We start from the raw sequence: 14991 nt of genomic DNA, 5'->3' as shown, positions 1-14991 counted from the left end.
CCTCTCTCTCTTTCTCCCTCTCTCCCTTTCTCTCTCTCCCTCCCTTTTTCTTTTTCTCTCTTTTCGCTGGTGATAAAGACCTGACTTTGTCTGTTTAAAGGTGCTTTATGTAACACTTATCAGGGGGTCAGGGGTTAAAGGTCAGCTCCGTGGACACAAAGAATTCTACTTAAAGATGCATTTTGTGACTCTCCATGGAGATGCTTCTTTGCTTTGCAGGAATGTTCCACAGTGTGGCTTTAAATGTTTATCTTGCACATGCTCAGTTGCAGATGTTTAAATTGCTCCAGTACATCGTGACATACAGGCTCGCCTCTCCACAGAGCCGACATGTAACTTAAATATCACGTAGAACAAGTAAAAACATCTCCATGGAGACAAACAGGTGGAGCACCCTCCACCAGAAAAGTTCCACAGTGTGGCTTTAAGGATCAGGCACACTCACATTAAAGCTAAACTGGAACTTTTCTGCTCGTCTCCATGGAGATGAGTGTTTTACCTTCTCCACAGAGAAGAGGAGGTCACCGGAGAAGAGGAGGGGGAGAGAGGAGGAGGGGGAGAGAGGAGAAGAGGAGGAGGAGAGAGGAGGAGGGAGAGAGGAGAAGAGGAGGAGGAGGAGGAGGAGAGGAGAAGAGAGGGAGAGAGGAGGAAGAGAGGAGGGGGAGAGAGGAGGAGGAGAGAGGGAGATGGGAGGAGGAGAGGAGAAGAGGAGGGGGAGAGAGGAGGAGGGGGAGAGAGGAGAAGAGGAGGAGGAGGAGAGGAGAAGAGAGGGAGAGAGGAGGAGGGAGAGGGGAGGAAGAGAGGAGAAGAGAGAGGGGAGGAGGAGGAGGGAGAGAGGAGGAGGAAGAGAGGAGGAGGAGGAGAAGAAGAGGAGGAGGAGGAGGAGAGGAGAAGAGGAGGAGAGGAGAAGAAAGGGAGTGCATCATGTCCCATGATGCATGTTCTGTTTCCTCGTCACACACAGACCTGGAGTTGTGTTTTGTTTCATTCTCACATGTTTCACACACAAACCTGCAGATTTAGGCTGAGTTCTTCTCTCAAACTGAAAACACTCTGTTCCACCTTGTGATGTCATCATGTGGTGATACAGGAAGTGCTCCACTGTGTTTTTAAACTCGTGTTGAGTAACGTGGTGATGCACATGATTCTTCTCGTCCAGGAGCAGCAGCGTGAACTTTAATACCTTCGCTGTGAAAGTCCCGAGGTCACATGACAAACTCTGGAAATCTCATCCTACACAGCGCTGTCTACAGACGCGCGGCTAACGTGCTAACGTGCTAATGTGCTAAGACACTAGCCTTTGTTCCAGCTAATCCCATTCAGCACAAACAGAGTCTGGAAACACACACTGTCTTTATGTGACAGACACACCAGTGTATCTGTGCTGCTAATAAATTAGCACGCTAGCTTCAGCGCGTTAGCTTCAGCGCGTCAGCTTCAGCGCGTTAGCTTCAGCGCGTTAGCTTCAGTGTAAACAAAGACACCAGGTCCATAATGATGTGAGTTGTGGTCTCAGATCTGAGCGTTCAGTCTCGTGTTTTCATCTGGAGCGGTTCTTCTTCAGGACAGATTTATGAGGACGTTTCCTGTGGACGTTTCGTGAGGACCAGGGGCTTCAGCTCTGAAACGGGGGGAGTTTAAAGCTTCCATCTGCACAATCTGTTTCTGTAAAATAAACACATTTTTAAAGTTAACGTTTTTAACAGCAGCAACAAATCTGTAATCTGACAGTTTAAAGGTCAGAGGTCACAGTCTTGTTTTTGCAGAAGCAGAATCCAGATCTGAAGCATAAAATAAACATATTTCCAGGTTGATTGTCTGGAGAGCGGTGCGTTCCTCTCGGCTGCGTGGGCTTTGAGGCTTTGTTCAGGTTTTGGCAGCGAAACAAAACAAAGTGAACTCGATATGAGGAGCACAAGAGTGAAACGGAGAAGAAACACGAGGGCGGCTGAGGACAAGCACGAATACTACAAAATAAATATGAGACGAGAATGGATCTGAAGCTACCGCGTGGAGCTACCGCGTGGAGCTACCGCGTGGAGCTACCGCGTGGAGCTACCGCGTGGAGCTACCGCGTGGAGCTACCGCGTGGAGCTCTGAAGAACTTACAGATCACAGTTAAGTCCATTTAAAAAGCCATTTTAATGCACGAAAACAGTTTATTAATTTGATAAATCTCATTTGAGAAAGGCCCCTGAGTACTTCAGAATATTACTCAAGTATATATATATATATATATATATATATATAATATATATAGAGAGATAGATAGATAGACGTACATAGAGAAAGTACATAGAGAGATGTAATACATTAGTCCCGGTTGAGTCCCCGGTTCGGTCCCGGTTTGGTTCCCGGTTTAGTCCCCGGTTTAGTCCCGGTTTGGTCCCGGTTTAGTCCCCGGTTTAGTCCCGGTTTGGTCCCGGTTTAGTCCCTGCTTTAGTCCCCGTTTAGTCCCGGTTTGGTCCCTGGTTTAGTCCCTGGTTTGGTCCCGGTTTAGTCCCCGTTGAGTCCCCGGTTTAGTCCCGGTTTGGTCCCGGTTTAGTCCCCGTTGAGTCCCCGGTTTAGTCCCGGTTTGGTCCCGGTTTAGTCCCCGTTGAGTCCCCGGTTTGGTCCCTGGTTTGGTCCCTGGTTTAGTCCCGGTTTAGTCCCTGCTTTAGTCCCTGCTTTAGTCCCCGTTTAGTCCCGGTTTGGTCCCTGGTTTAGTCCCTGGTTTAGTCCCTGGTTTAGTCCCCGTTTAGTCCTGGTTTGGTCCCAGTTTGGTCCCGGTTTAGTCCCTGGTTTAGTCCCCGTTTAGTCCCGGTTTGGTCCCTGGTTTAGTCCCTGGTTTAGTCCCCGTTTAGTCCCGGTTTGGTCCCAGTTTGGTCCCTGGTTTAGTCCCCATTGAGTCCCCGGTTTGGTCCCGGTTTGGGTCCCGGTTTAGTCCCCGGTTTAGTCCCCGGTTTGGTCCCGGTTTGGTCCCCGGTTTAGTCCCAGTTTGGTCCCGGTTTAGTCCCCGTTGAGTCCCCGGTTTAGTCCCGGTTTAGTCCCCGTTGAGTCCCCGGTTTGGTCCCTGGTTTGGTCCCTGGTTTAGTCCCTGGTTTGGTCCCGGTTTAGTCCCCGTTTAGTCCTGGTTTGGTCCCAGTTTGGTCCCTGGTTTAGTCCCTGGTTTAGTCCCCGTTTAGTCCTGGTTTGGTCCCGGTTTAGTCCCAGTTTGGTCCCGGTTTAGTCCCGGTTTGGTCCCGGTTTAGTCCCGGTTTGGTCCCGGTTTGGTCCCCGTTGAGGTCCCGGTTTGGTCCCGGTTTAGTCCCGGTTTGGTCCCGGTTTAGTCCCGGTTTGGTCCCGGTTTAGTCCCTGCTTTAGTCCCCGTTTAGTCCCGGTTTAGTCCCTGGTTTAGTCCCTGCTTTAGTCCCCGTTTAGTCCCGGTTTGGTCCCGGTTTAGTCCCGGTTTAGTCCCGGTTCGGTCCCGGTTTAGTCCCGGTTTGGTCCTGGTTTAGTCCTGGGTTGGTCTCGTTGCGTCAGAGGTAAAGCTCTTAATCCCGGGCCGTGCACATCTGCTCCGCTTTAAGTCCGAGATGCTGCAGCTGTCTCCATGACGATTGCACATCCTCAGTCTCTTTGTACGACGTAAACAACAGCACAAATCTGTTTGTCGCCGCGGTGACGGGTCAGGGGTCAGGGGTCAGGGGTCAGGGGGTGCTGTGAGGGCGGACACTGTACACAGAGGAAGTATTCTGTGAAACAGACTTTATAACAATGTTCCTCCTCAAACACACGTCTGAAGAGCTTTAATATGTCGTCCATGTTTGAGTCATCTAGAGATCTCTGCCCTATTCAATCCCTCCTTATGGTCAGCAGTACGAGCCTGTACGAGGCTCCGCCCACAAGCCTACATCACCCATGCTCCACACAACAATGCTCCATAAACACCAGCCCCTGTCCACCACCTGCCCCTGTCCTCAACCTGTCCATCTGCCCCTGTCCACCTGCCCCTGTCCTCAACCTGTCCATCTGCCCCTGTCCACCTGCCCCTGTCCATCTGCCCCTGTCCTTCATATTCTCTCGTATTTTCTTGTTTTTCTCGTCTCTTTTCGGTCGACTGATTTTAAAAACAGCTCTGAATGAGACGCAGACCAGGATGTGACCTGAGTTATGTAACACTACAGTGAATAACGCTCAGATGCCCTGCAGCGTTTAAAATCTCATGTATTTGAACTTTAAATAAAGGTGCAGTGTACGTGTTGTTAAACTTTAATGTTTGGACTTCATGATCTTTGGACTTCATGATAATCTTGATCTTCCTCTGCTGCTTCCTCCTCTTCTTCTTCTTCTTCTTCTGGACTGTGGTCTGGAAAACACTGGTGCTGTGAATGAGTTTCTGATCCTGAAGAATGTCACAAAAGAGAAACACAAACTGAGAGGAAGTGTGGCCCCGGGTCTATCACACAGGGAGGGGCGACCTGGGGGCGGAGCCGGGGGCGGAGCTGGGGGCGGAGGAGGCAGGTGTGAGAATCGGGGGTAAACACACTTTTACATTAGGTGTCATTATGTAACACATCGAAATGAGGGCAAATAAAACTCAGATCCTCATCCACACTCAGTATTGAAACTAGGTACTCATCAGGGCAGGTATCGATACTTATCAGAGCAGGTATCGATACTTATCAGAGCAGGTATCGATACTCACTAGAGCAGGTATCGAAATAAACAAACACATGGGTTATTAAATACTCTTTTTTCCAGTTCACTGTGGTCTTCCTCAGATGGTCACGTGACGTGTCAGTCAGCTGATTTACTCTGATTATAAATAAATAAATGTCACGTGTTCAGACAGTTGTTCTTGTGTGTGTGTGGCGCACTTGGAAGCGCACACAGACGACACAATAATGTCCCTGGAGTCACTTTAAACATGTGAAACTGAATGAAACCCCACGATCCAGCGTCTGAGCACGGCCCACGTCACGCGCTTTACTTGGGCGGACCCTGGGAGCGCGCGCTGCCTCTGTGGATGACCCCCCTGGAGGTCACAGACAAACAGGCCGGAGTCTGGAGCTCCGCGGGGCCCAGCGGATGCGCACTGGTCCCGGACTCCCCCCGCGCGTCTCCCGTGTCCCTCCCGTGTCCCTCCGCACTCTCCTCCTCTGAACTCGCAGGTGCGTTTGTTTACATGCTCCTGAGGGCCCAAAAGAGGCGAAAACACTCCGCTTTGGCCCCTCTCCACAGGCACAGTGCTGGACTGTACCACCGCGCGCGCAGAGGAGGGGGTTTCCACGGAGACGCTGTTCTTGGTTTTACGCACAAACTGCGCACGCGGCCAGAGGCTTTACAGCCCGAACGAGCAGAGCAGCGTCTCATCTGATCCTTTTAGGAAAATAATCCAGAATAAAGCACGTGTTTTACTTTGAAATTGATCCAATCTCCAAAACACTTTGGCGACCCCTACAACTCCAGTGCGCGCGTCTCCTCGTCTGCAGCTTGTGACTGACCGCTCCATATTTTCGCTCCTGGTGGAGAAAGGAGAAAAAACAAGTCTTAGGGGCAGAGTGGAGGAGAAAGAAACGGAGAGAAGAGCGTGTATCAGGAGGAGGCGGATCAACTGAACACGCGGCTGGACCGACGCTGGGACAACAGTTTAGGACACGTCCAACCCGCGCGCACTCGGGACCAGACTCGTGTTTGTGAGCGCGGCTCCGCAGAGGTGAGTCTAACGCGGCGGGTTCATGTGTCACATCTGGGACAAACCCGCGGGTCTCTGTGGGTCTCTGTGGTGTGGGTCTCCGTGGTGTGGGTCTCTGTGGGTCTCTGTGGTGTGGGTCTCCGCGGTGTGGGTCTCTGTGGGTCTCCGTGGTGTGGGTCTCCGTGGGTCTCCGTGGGTCTCCGTGGTGTGGGTCTCCGTGGTGTGGGTCTCCGTGGGTCTCCGTGGGTCTCTGTCGCGTGGGTCTGACTCTCTCTGGTTTGACTCAAAACGCGCGGATTATTGAGACATGGACAGTTGATTCCAGCCGAACAGTCTTCTGGGTAAAACTCCGCAGGATTTGAATTTTAAAATGACCAGAGCCGCGGCCCCGAGTCTCAGAGCGCGTGTCCCGGGAGCGCGTGGAATATGGACGTGCACGTGTGCCACTGCCAGCGGCTCTTTGTCCTCTGTCCTCTGTCCTCTCTCATCTCTCATCTCTCCTCTGTGCTCTCTCCTCTGTCCTCTGTGCTCTCTCCTCTGTCCTCTGTGCTCTCTCCTCTGTCCTCTGTCCTCTCTCCTCTGTCCTCTCTCATCTCTCCTCTGTCCTCTCTCCTCTGTCCTCTCTCATCTCTCCTCTGTCCTCTCTCATCTCTCCTCTGTCCTCTCTCCTCTGTCCTCTCTCCTCTGTCCTCTCTCCTCTGTCCTCTCTCCTCTGTCCTCTCTCCTCTGTCCTCTGTCCTCTGTCCTCAGTCTCAGATGTCTCTATAGAGGCAGAATATGGGGCAGTATTGACACAAGCGTGAACTTGACCCCCCCCCCCCCCCCCCCCGCCCCTCCCCCACCTCCTCTAATCCCCCTCTTTCCTCTAAAAGGGGGAACGGTCTTCATCTGTGGAGCAAAGACTCTAACCCCAGAGTCAGAGTACTGTCAGAGTACTGTGAGTACTGTCAGAGTACTGTGAGTACTGTCAGGGTACTGTGAGTACTGTCAGAGTACTGTCAGAGTACTGTGAGTACTGTCGGAGTACTGTGAGTACTGTCAGGGTACTGTGAGTACTGTCAGAGTACTGTGAGTACTGTCAGAGTACTGTCAGAGTACTGTGAGTACTGTCAGAGTACTGTGAGTACTGTCTGAGTACTGTCAGAGTACTGTGAGTACTGTCAGAGTACTGTCAGAGTACTGTGAGTACTGTCAGAGTACTGTGAGTACTGTCAGGGTACTGTCAGAGTACTGTCAGAGTACTGTCAGAGTACTGTCAGGGTACTGTCAGAGTACTGTGAGTACTGTCAGGGTACTGTCAGAGTACTGTCAGAGTACTGTCAGAGTACTGTCAGAGTACTGTCAGGGTACTGTCAGGGTACTGTCAGAGTACTGTCAGTACTGTGAGTACTGTCAGAGTACTGTCAGAGTACTGTCAGAGTACTGTCAGGGTACTGTCAGGGTACTGTCAGAGTACTGTGAGTACTGTCAGGGTACTGTCAGAGTACTGTCAGAGTACTGTCAGAGTACTGTCAGAGTACTGTGAGTACTGTCAGAGTACTGTCAGTACTGTGAGTACTGTCAGAGTACTGTCAGAGTACTGTCAGAGTACTGTCAGAGTACTGTGAGTACTGTGAGTACTGTCAGAGTACTGTGAGTACTGTCAGAGTACTGTCAGAGTACTGTGAGTACTGTCAGGGTACTGTCAGAGTACTGTCAGAGTACTGTCAGAGTACTGTCAGAGTACTGTCAGGGTACTGTCAGGGTACTGTCAGAGTACTGTCAGTACTGTGAGTACTGTCAGAGTACTGTCAGAGTACTGTCAGAGTACTGTCAGGGTACTGTCAGAGTACTGTCAGAGTACTGTGAGTACTGTCAGGGTACTGTCAGAGTACTGTGAGTACTGTCAGGGTACTGTCAGAGTACTGTCAGGGTACTGTCAGAGTACTGTCAGGGTACTGTCAGAGTACTGTGAGTACTGTCAGAGTACTGTCAGAGTACTGTCAGGGTACTGTCAGGGTACTGTCAGGGTACTGTCAGAGTACTGTCAGAGTACTGTGAGTACTGTCAGAGTACTGTCAGGAGTACTGTCAGAGTACTGTCAGAGTACTGTCAGGGTACTGTCAGAGTACTGTGAGTACTGTCAGGGTACTGTCAGAGTACTGTCAGAGTACTGTCAGAGTACTGTCAGAGTACTGTCAGGGTACTGTCAGGGTACTGTCAGAGTACTGTCAGTACTGTGAGTACTGTCAGAGTACTGTCAGAGTACTGTCAGAGTACTGTCAGGGTACTGTCAGGGTACTGTCAGAGTACTGTGAGTACTGTCAGGGTACTGTCAGAGTACTGTCAGAGTACTGTCAGAGTACTGTCAGAGTACTGTGAGTACTGTCAGAGTACTGTCAGTACTGTGAGTACTGTCAGAGTACTGTGAGTACTGTCAGAGTACTGTCAGAGTACTGTCAGAGTACTGTCAGAGTACTGTGAGTACTGTGAGTACTGTCAGAGTACTGTGAGTACTGTCAGAGTACTGTCAGAGTACTGTGAGTACTGTCAGGGTACTGTCAGAGTACTGTCAGAGTACTGTCAGAGTACTGTCAGAGTACTGTCAGGGTACTGTCAGAGTACTGTCAGTACTGTGAGTACTGTCAGAGTACTGTCAGAGTACTGTCAGAGTACTGTCAGGGTACTGTCAGAGTACTGTCAGAGTACTGTGAGTACTGTCAGGGTACTGTCAGAGTACTGTGAGTACTGTCAGGGTACTGTCAGAGTACTGTCAGGGTACTGTCAGAGTACTGTCAGGGTACTGTCAGAGTACTGTGAGTACTGTCAGAGTACTGTCAGAGTACTGTCAGGGTACTGTCAGGGTACTGTCAGGGTACTGTCAGAGTACTGTCAGAGTACTGTGAGTACTGTCAGGAGTACTGTCAGAGTACTGTCAGAGTACTGTCAGAGTACTGTCAGAGTACTGTCAGGAGTACTGTCAGAGTACTGTCAGGAGTACTGTCAGAGTACTGTCAGAGTACTGTCAGAGTACTATCAGAGTACTATCAGAGTACTGATACCGAACACTGCAGTAAAATGTGTTTTGTAACGTGTCTGATACATGGGCCAGTGAGATTACTGTGTCCTGCGTACTGAGAATACTTTTACTCCAAGTTCATTATGGTCCAGTGTAAAAAACATCACATTACAAACAGCTTGATTTTTTTTTCCATTTTTATTTATTTAGACATGAAAATGACACGTGACGCACCGTCAGAGCCGTGTTTGTATTTTTCTCAAACTGTGCAGTTCAAAGCCAAGATTGCATCATAATGAAACTCCTCATGTTTCATCTCATGTTTCAGTTGTTTCCTCGTGTGGACTGAGCTGTTTCATGATATAAACCTGTAGGAAATACCAGTGGTTGGGTTATAAAGAGGCTACATGGGTTATAAAGAGGCTACATGGGTTATAAAGAGGCTACATGGGTTATAAAGAGGCTACATGGGTTATAAAGAGGCTACATGGGTTATAAAGAGGCTACATGGGTTATAAAGAGGCTACATGGGTTATAAAGAGGCTACATGGGTTATCAAGAGGCTACATGGGTTATCAAGAGGCTGTGGATCTGTTTGGATTGCAGTGGGTCTCACATATGTTAGTGTCATTTGGGGGAGTGTCCCACGTGCTCTGTCCTGTCATTGGTTTGGTACAAAACGCAGCAGAACGCAACAAAGTGATGGAGAGGTGCAGGGTCCACAGTGGTGTGGAGGGGCCCGGTGTGGAGGGAGGTGGTTTGGACTGAAGATCAAGGACACGAGCACACGACCTACTGTTGAAATGCCGGTGTCTGAATAAAACACATGAGCCGAGGAGCTCAGACGTTTGGCTTGTGCTTTTGCAGCTCTTTGGTTAATGCAACATAAAGCTGTATATCCATCAGAGGACACGGGCGTAATGTGCACTTTCTGTAGCTGGGATCAAACTGACGACCTCCCGCTTTCTCTTGGCTTTTGCTGATCCAAACATGTGGAAGTGTTTGAGTCTCAGTTTACTGCTGTGAGATTTGGGGAAGCCTGACCTACTTTACAGCAAAGGTCTGAATAAACTTCTTTTCTTAATAATCAGCAGCTGAGTTTTTCTAAGGATCCCACGTCTTTATTTCACAACATGGTTGTTCTGAGCGTTTTGTTCTGGGGATTTATAAAACCTGAGGACAGTCTGTGTCTGCAGAACTTTATCGTTTTAAAATGTGGCTCTGCAGTTTGACACTTTGACTGTTTCTTGTTCCGGGTTCAGTTTAACTGAAACTACCTAAGAACAGCTGTGTGTGCTTCCCCTCGTGCACACTCCTCTCCCTCGTGCACACTCCCTCGTGCACTCTCCTCTCCCTCGTGCACTCTCCTCTCCCTCGTGCACACTCCTTTCCCTCGTGCACACTCTCCCTCGTGCACACTCTCCCTCGTGCACACTCTCCCTCGTGCACACTCCTCTCCCTCGTGCACTCTCCTCTCCCTCGTGCACTCTCCTCTCCCTCGTGCACACTCCTCTCCCTCGTGCGCACTCTCCCTCGTGCGCACTCTCCCTCGTGCACACTCTCCCTCGTGCACACTCTCCCTCGTGCACACTCTCCCTCGTGCACACTCTCCCTCGTGCACACTCTCCCTCGTGCACACTCTCCCTCGTGCACACTCTTCAGTCACATTCTGTCTCGTGATGTCGTTGACAAACTCCACATTTCACAGATCGTCTTTTTAAGTCCAGATTGTTCCACAGAAATCACACAAAAGGAACAGAACACCACACACACACATACACACACACACACATGCACACACATGCACGCATACACACACATACACACGTGCACACACATGCACACACACGCACACACGTGCCCACATACACACACGTGCACACACATGCACACATACACATGCACACACACACGTGCACATACATACACACGTGCACACACATGCACACATACACACACGTGCACACACATACACACCCCTGCACACACATGCACACCCCCACACGTGCACACACATGCACACACATGCACACACGTGCGCACATATACACGTGCACACGCACGTGCACATACATACACACATACTGGGAGACACTGACATGACACTTGTATCAAATATCGACTGTTCAGCCTGAAGGAGAAATAACAGTTACATAAATATTAGATCTGTGTCATAAGTGAGCAGAGTTTTGGGAGGGAGGGTTCTAGTGTCCTTGTGTCCTTGTGTTCTAGTGTCCTTGTGTTCTAGTGCCCTTGTGTTCTAGTGCCCTTGTGTTCTAGTGTCCTTGTGTTCTAGTGCCCTTGTGTTCTAGTGTCCTTGTGTTCTAGTGCCCTTGTGTTCTAGTGCCCTTGTGTTCTAGTGTCCTTGTGTTCTAGTGTCCTTGTGTTCTAGTGCCCTTGTGTTCTAGTGCCCTTGTGTTCTAGTGTCCTTGTGTTCTAGTGTCCTTGTGTTCTAGTGCCCTTGTGTTCTAGTGTCCTTGTGTTCTAGTGTCCTTGTGTTCTAGTGCCCTTGTGTTCTAGTGTCCTTGTGTTCTAGTGTCCTTGTGTTCTAGTGCCCTTGTGTTCTAGTGTCCTTGTGTTCTAGTGCCCTTGTGTTCTAGTGCCCTTGTGTTCTTGTGTTCTAGTGCCCTTGTGTTCTAGTGTCCTTGTGTTCTAGTGTCCTTGTGTTCTAGTGTTCTAGTGTCCTTGTGTTCTAGTGCCCTTGTGTTCTAGTGTCCTTGTGTTCTAGTGTCCTTGTGTTCTAGTGTCCTTGTGTTCTAGTGTTCTAGTGCCCTTGTGTTCTAGTGCCCTTGTGTTCTAGTGTCCTTGTGTTCTAGTGCCCTTGTGTTCTAGTGCCCTTGTGTTCTAGTGTCCTTGTGTTCTAGTGCCCTTGTGTTCTTGTGTTCTAGTGCCCTTGTGTTCTAGTGTCCTTGTGTTCTAGTGCCCTTGTGTTCTAGTGTCCTTGTGTTCTAGTGTCCTTGTGTTCTAGTGTTCTAGTGTCCTTGTGTTCTAGTGTCCTTGTGTTCTAGTGTCCTTGTGTTCTAGTGCCCTTGTGTTCTAGTGTCCTTGTGTTCTTGTGTCCTTGTGTTCTAGTGTCCTTGTGTTCTAGTGTCCTTGTGTTCTAGTGCCCTTGTGTTCTTGTGTTCTAGTGCCCTTGTGTTCTAGTGTCCTTGTGTTCTAGTGCCCTTGTGTTCTAGTGTCCTTGTGTTCTAGTGTCCTTGTGTTCTAGTGTCCTTGTGTTCTAGTGCCCTTGTGTTCTAGTGTCCTTGTGTTCTAGTGCCCTTGTGTTCTAGTGTCCTTGTGTTCTAGTGTCCTTGTGTTCTAGTGCCCTTGTGTTCTAGTGCCCTTGTGTTCTAGTGTCCTTGTGTTCTAGTGCCCTTGTGTTCTTGTGTTCTAGTGCCCTTGTGTTCTAGTGTCCTTGTGTTCTAGTGCCCTTGTGTTCTAGTGTCCTTGTGTTCTAGTGTCCTTGTGTTCTAGTGTCCTTGTGTTCTAGTGCCCTTGTGTTCTAGTGTCCTTGTGTTCTAGTGCCCTTGTGTTCTAGTGTCCTTGTGTTCTAGTGCCCTTGTGTTCTAGTGTCCTTGTGTTCTAGTGTCCTTGTGTTCTAGTGCCCTTGTGTTCTAGTGTCCTTGTGTTCTAGTGCCCTTGTGTTCTAGTGCCCTTGTGTTCTTGTGTTCTAGTGCCCTTGTGTTCTAGTGTCCTTGTGTTCTAGTGTCCTTGTGTTCTAGTGTTCTAGTGTCCTTGTGTTCTTGTGTTCTAGTGCCCTTGTGTTCTAGTGTCCTTGTGTTCTAGTGTCCTTGTGTTCTAGTGCCCTTGTGTTCTAGTGCCCTTGTGTTCTAGTGCCCTTGTGTTCTAGTGTCCTTGTGTTCTAGTGCCCTTGTGTTCTTGTGTTCTAGTGCCCTTGTGTTCTAGTGTCCTTGTGTTCTAGTGCCCTTGTGTTCTAGTGTCCTTGTGTTCTAGTGTTCTAGTGTCCTTGTGTTCTAGTGTTCTAGTGTCCTTGTGTTCTAGTGTCCTTGTGTTCTAGTGTCCTTGTGTTCTAGTGCCCTTGTGTTCTTGTGTCCTTGTGTTCTAGTGTCCTTGTGTTCTAGTGTCCTTGTGTTCTAGTGTCCTTGTGTTCTAGTGCCCTTGTGTTCTAGTGTCCTTGTGTTCTAGTGTCCTTGTGTTCTAGTGCCCTTGTGTTCTAGTGTCCTTGTGTTCTAGTGTCCTTGTGTTCTAGTGTCCTTGTGTTCTAGTGCCCTTGTGTTCTTGTGTCCTTGTGTTCTAGTGTCCTTGTGTTCTAGTGTCCTTGTGTTCTAGTGTCCTTGTGTTCTAGTGCCCTTGTGTTCTAGTGTCCTTGTGTTCTAGTGTCCTTGTGTTCTAGTGTCCTTGTGTTCTAGTGCCCTTTTGATTCATTTAATGTTAAAAATCAAACCTGAACTTTTAGTTCAATTGAGACTGAAATGATCCAAATGATTCTATAAATGAAGGTGTGTGAGTTTAAAAACACAGTGGAGCACTTCCTGTATCACCACATGATGACATCACAAGGTGGAACAGAGTGTTTTCAGTTTGAGAGAAGAACTCAGCCTAAATCTGCAGGTTTGTGTGTTAAACATGTGAGAATGAAACAAAACACAACTCCAGGTCTGTGTGTGATGAGGTCAGAGGTCAGAGGTCAGAGTCATATGGACCTTTAATAAAACTCTGATTGTTTTTTTCTGTTTACGGCTCAAAGTTTGAACGAAATGAAACCAACAAAAGTCTCACAAACAACTAAATGTGATGTTCCTCTGCAGAAAAACACCAACCCTGTGGTTTACATCTGTACAAACATGCTCCCCCCGTGTGTCAGATGCCCTCCCTGTGTGTCAGATGCCCTCCCTGTGTGTCAGATGCCCTCCCTGTGTGTCAGATGCCCTCCCCGTGTGTCAGTTTGTCTTTTTCTTGGTTTAAAATCATTATTAAACATCTTAAATCTAATCACAGTGTCGGTCCAGATGGTTGATACTTTTCACTGAACCGCGGCTCCTCGGACTCGGAGCGTTTGACCCCGGAGGGACTCGGAGCGTTTGACCCCGGAGGGACTCGGAGCGTTTGACCCCGGAGGGACTCGGAGCGTTTGACTCGGTCTGATTCAGGCTTAGGTGATTTTCTGCATAAACATGAATCTGTGGAGGATAAAATATCAACAAAAATCGTTTATGGGACATTTTATTTAACCGTGAGAATCGATAATGTTAAAATAATGTTTATATCACCACAACTTCACAACTGATGATCAAAGTACAGAACCACAGCAGAACCACAACAGAACCACAGCAGAACCACAACAGAACCACAGCAGAACCACAACAGAACCACAGCAGAACCACAACAGACGACGTCCACCAAACGACAAAAAGATTGATATAAATGACCCGAGCTGCCGGAACTAAACGTCCCCACGTCTGAGGCCATTACACCGACTTTAAACATCTTCGACCTCATTTGTTTTGCTTGTGTCTTTGAACGGAAAAAAAACAACAAAATGGACGACTTCTCCTTCGGGAAATAAAGGCAGGTTTTGTTGCTAACGCCTGTGTCCGGTTGGCTCTGCCGCGGTGTTATTGATTATAAAGGGCGGAGTAAAGACAGAACAGGCGGAGGTCAGGCCTGAGTCTCCAGCCTCTAAGACAAGTCTGACGGACAGATGGAGTTTTATTGACCATCTTGTGTTTTACAGATAAATATCGACAACCTGGAATTATGAAATATATCTGTGTCGTTAGAGGCGATTCACGCGAGGATAAGACTCGAGAGCCGTACGGTCCTATTGATGAGACGGGAGCCGATCTCGCTGAGTGGACACGGGACGGATGGAGTTTGATCGTTTTGGACGTGTAAGAACATGGAGCAGGGCTGACGTTCTGGACGGGTCACGGGTCGATGTCGTTGTGGGACAGGTCCGATGTTCTGGATGCACATGTGTCAAACTCAAGGCCCGCGAGCCAAATGTGGCCCTCCACATCATTTTCTGTGGCCCTCGACAGGGTCAATTAAAAGGTTTGATGGTCTTAAAATATCAATTTATCAGAGACACACAGTTACAGTCATATTTTTACATCCAGGCAAATGTCAGATTTATTTTACATCTGGCCCTTTGAGAGCGGCCATTTTGCTGATGTGGCCCCCGGTGAAAATGTGTTTGACGCCTCTGATTTAAACGATCATTACTCACCCCGATCATTTTAAACTGTGTGTGGGCCGGGCTGTGGGCCTGTGTGTGGGCCGGGCTGTGGGCCTGTGTGTGGGCCGGGCTGTGGGCCTGTGTGTGGGCCGGGCTGTGGGCCTGTGTGTGGGCCGGGCTGTGGGCCTGTGTGTGGGCCGGGTTGTGGGCCGGGCT

At 49.0% G+C, this 14991-nt stretch overlaps 1 protein-coding gene across 1 annotated transcript in view; it reads left to right on the top strand.

The window, feature by feature from the left end:
* The first annotated feature begins 5019 nt into the window (after positions 1-5019).
* Positions 5020-14991, top strand: part of ndrg2 (NDRG family member 2) — a 36763-nt gene continuing 26791 nt past the window's right edge. Inside the window, exon 1 of the mRNA XM_033983840.2 lies at positions 5020-5677. The gene's annotated coding sequence lies outside the window, so the exon portion shown is untranslated. The remainder of the gene's footprint in view (positions 5678-14991) is intronic.

This window comes from Periophthalmus magnuspinnatus, chromosome 18, assembly GCF_009829125.3.
Source record: "Periophthalmus magnuspinnatus isolate fPerMag1 chromosome 18, fPerMag1.2.pri, whole genome shotgun sequence".
Taxonomy (NCBI): Eukaryota; Metazoa; Chordata; class Actinopteri; order Gobiiformes; family Gobiidae; genus Periophthalmus; species Periophthalmus magnuspinnatus.
The sequence above is the reverse complement of the archived record's forward strand: the minus strand, read 5'-3'. Positions and strand labels throughout refer to the sequence as shown.